Consider the following 4,293-nt stretch of genomic DNA (forward strand, 5'->3'; position numbering starts at 1 on the left):
GAATTCCGACTGGTTAACCCATTTCGAGTCTGGCAAAAGAGGTTTTCTTCGGTGGACAAATCCGAAGAACTGAGTGCTCCAGTTAGATATTACAGCCCCCTGCTAGAGGGGATAACGAATAGGGGTGAATGGACGACTCAAAGCAAATGATAATAATAATAATAATAATAATAATAATAATAATAATAATAAGTACATAGATACAATTAGGTGAGGGTTGAGAAAGATTCTATGGCTGTGGTTCTTGTTGGACCAAAAAATCTTGAAAGTCGGATCCAATGGGTTTTAGGTGACTAAGTAGGAGGAGGAGGAGGAGGAGGAGAAGAAGAAAAAGCAGGAGCAGGAGCAGTAGCAGGAGGAGGGGAGGGAAAGAGGTGGGGAGGGGAGTTGGAGTGGGGATAGAGAGGGGGTAGAACATTGAGTTAATGTTAGGAGCGAGAGAGAGAGAGAGAGAGAGAGAGCGTGCGGATTTAGGATGTCTGCTGGTGGCTGGCGGTCCTACCAAGAGCCAGCAGTCTTCCGTATGTACCCGACCTGGAAGTGCAGAAGAAGGATCCGTTTTAAAGCCTCAAGGAACAGCAGCGCACGCGTCCCGCTCGAGAGAGATTCGTTTGTTCAATAACGGGGAATAATGACGGTTGTAGTTGTTATTAAGTGTTAAGTGAGGGGGATAAATATGGGTGACCTTGCCAGGAATGACATGCTAAGATGATGAGGTCAGTAGACGATCATCGACATCATCAGCAATATGCGTGGAGGACTTTCCTAGCGTCAGGTAGGTGACGTTAAGGGGAAAAATGTGATTTCTGTTACGTCATTGCTTGTCTCGAAATTCTTCAACTGAAGGAGTTTATGCCGAGTGTAAAGAATTCAACGCCATTCATAAAGTAAATGTGTGTGTGTGTGTGTGTGTGTGTGTGTGTGTGTGTGTACTGCAAAGCAGATATGCAGCCAACTGCTTTAATCCGATAAAAAAAATGGACTTTGTTTCAACCTAATTCCGGACATGCTCACTGCAGTTCATTACGTAAGCTTTTGCTGTCTGATGAATTAAAAAAAGTCCGTTTTCTTTCTTGTTTCCTATTACCTTCTGTTACTTCTCTCAAATGAAGACTACATTCTTTGGAAGCTTGAATTTAAAGTCAATGGCACCTGTGGTATGAATTGCGGTCATCTTCTGATTAATAATAATAATAATAATAATAATAATAATAATAATAATAATAATAATAATAATAATAATAATGTTGACTAAAATGGCAGAATTCAGCGAAAAACTGTCATTTATTCAACAGAATTTGTTTAAAAGAGGGTCTTCTACCATAATAATAATAATAATAATAATAATAATAATAATAATAAAGAAATATGTTCGGGCAAATAGTTTGCATTCCGAAAACAAAAATAAATCATTCGCAGTATTTTTTTACAGTGATCCAATAGTCTTAAGTTATTCATAAAAGTTAAAATGAAATACACTGATCAAACATTACGATTCCGGGTTTAACTGGTGGGTATAACTGGTTACTGGACCTTTAATTAATATGCAATGGCTCTGCTCCCTCACCTCAGTTATCGTAAACAAATAACGAACACACACAACATCTAAGCGGGAAACAACTATGACTTACAATGATTATGATATAAGTAACTATTACTTGTAACGATTAAGATACAACTCAAAACACAATGAGTTCGTTGTTGGTTATATGTTAAGCTTCTTTGGCGAAAAGCTGACAATGTCCCCATTCATTTAAGGGTGAAGAATGCCTTGCTAGCTCCCAAAAGAAGTAAAAAAACGTCTTATATTAATTCTTCAGATAGACAACTAGAAGAAATCCAGGATTCCTTTTCATTGGCTGTCTTCCATCTAACCTTTGCAGCGTTACAACGGTTTCCTACGAGTCACTGTCTTCCTTCTCTCTTTCTCTAAACACCGGTTTTGAGCACGTTTCACTTCACTGAGCAACATTTCTTCGGTATCTAACACACACGCACACACACGTGCACATAAACGCACACAGATACACACACACACACACTCACACGTGCTACAATGTTTCCCAAGAAGAATTCAGTTGGGACGAACGCTTGTCATCGCCAGCCTTTTTAGACTACACTAAAGGCCTCTCTCTCTCTCTCTCTCTCTCTCTCTCTCTCTCTCTCTCTCGTGATGTAGATACCGCGAAAGACAATGATACCAAAACCAGGCCAGGTTGAGCAACACGATTGTACACAAAACACACACACACACACACACACACACACATATATATATATATATGTGCAGAAGGAGGTGGATATTTCCAAAGATTCTGGAAGTGGATGGGATGAAAGACTGGTCGGTCAAAGCGGTGAAACCTTGAGTTAGTCGCTTCCACATTGTGAGGCCTGAAGTCTAAACCAAATAACAAAGATTGAAAGAGGCATACATTGTCCTTAACCACATGAAGTGGAATGGACTGGAATATAAAATTGAGGCCAAAGTCGGGCGCTGGGACCTATGAGGTCACTCGGTGCTGAAAGAGGAATTGAGAGTAAAAGGGTTTGAAAGGTGTAACACGAGGAAAAGTTTTTGCAGTTGCAGTAGGAAACAAATGTTAGGAGGGAGTGAGAAGTCAGGTGGAAAAAAAAAATTACGAACGGAAGTGTAGTAAAAAGAACGAAAGGGGTTGCAGCTAGGGACAGAAGGACACTGGAAAGAACCTTGAAAGATGCCTACAGAGCATCGCGTGAGGTGCACTGACGGCACTGTTCCGCTACGGGATAAAATCTTCAGCTATAAAACCTGAGCTTTATTCTTGTCTCTTGATGAATTCCTACTTATCTAAGAGAAAAGACTTCCTGTCTACCTCACCATTACCTAGACCTTTTGTATTTTCCATCACCTTTGCTACTTCTTTCTGACGAACACCATATTCTTTGGAAGCCTGAATTTCAAGTCAGTGACCCCTTTGGTGGCCTTGTTCCATATGGATAGGGTTTCATCTTCTGAATAATAATAATAATAATAATAATAATAATAATAATAATAATAATAATAGTATAGTAGTAGTAGTAGTAGTAGTAGTAGTAGTAGTAGTAGTAGTAGTATATTTGTATATTTGTTTGTCCTTATTTGTTACAAATTCATAAAATAAACAGAAAATTCCCCGAAGCAATTTAATGCTTATATGGCGATAACATAAAGCAAGTTTACTGGTTTTACATAAAAGTTATACAGACTTTACAAGTTAAAACACAGACATAAAAATATATGGGTCGAGCCCATTTAGACAAAGGATTGTAATATTAAGTAAGACAGAACCAATAAAATAAGACACAGGTCCAGCTTGTGTTCCAAGGAATAAAAAAATTCTTGGGTAACTAAAAGGAGTCTTTAATAAAGCACCAAAACATTCTTGACTCTCGTAAGTCAAGCCCGAAGGATTTGATTTTAAATCCAGGGTGAAATCAGAACGAACGATAAAGTTGGACAGCTAACGTTAAGAATATTCAGTAGTGCCCGCCTGCAGTGGTATCGTGCGGCGCACTGTTAGTGTAAGCAGTAACCCCTCCACGAGAGAGTATAGGTGCACACCCAAGTAAGAATATCATTCTCTAAATGCACTTACTCTTAACCCGCCAGATTTTTAGTGACGAAAGCCTATGAAAACTGGGGCGACCGAGCAACTTCTACACTTGTATCGGCAAGGATGCTAAACTATGAAAGAACAAGTTCGCTACGGCCATAATTTTAGGGGTACTTCATTACCATATTTCCTTCCGGAGAGAACCATTAACTGATCTTACTGAAACAGAGTAAATATTCATTCTTTCGTTCGTCATCATACTCCCGAAACATTTCATAACGCTTTCTGTAACATTTCATTTATTATATTCTTCCGAATATTTAATTTAACACACCTTTTGAGACCGTGAAAGCGTTTACTATATTTCCAAAGACCGCGAATTGAGTTGTAGTAATTTCTAAATCATTTCATGAATTGATCTTGAGTAAAAAATTTTCGCCATCAAGATTTCCGGAACGTTTCTTTCATTCTGCTTTTTGGAATACAAAACTCATTAAACTTTTTCGAATTACTTCATTTATGATGGGTTTTTTATGCATTCATAGGATTTGTCTGGATGTATTATTGTTCAATGTAACTTTCTTAAGTTTAGTGTGTGTATATATATATATATCTATATGTATATATATGTATATATATATATATATATATATATATATATATATATATATAATGTATATGTATATATATATATATATATATATATATATATATATATGTA

General features: G+C 37.4%; 1 pseudogene; it reads left to right on the forward strand.

Annotated features, from left to right (window-relative positions):
• Nucleotides 1-524: 524 nt before the first annotated feature.
• The window catches only part of LOC135198443 (uncharacterized), a 157,582-nt pseudogene continuing 153,813 nt past the window's right edge, over nt 525-4,293 (forward strand).

Source organism: Macrobrachium nipponense, chromosome 22, assembly GCF_015104395.2.
Source record: "Macrobrachium nipponense isolate FS-2020 chromosome 22, ASM1510439v2, whole genome shotgun sequence".
NCBI lineage: Eukaryota > Metazoa > Arthropoda > Malacostraca > Decapoda > Palaemonidae > Macrobrachium > Macrobrachium nipponense.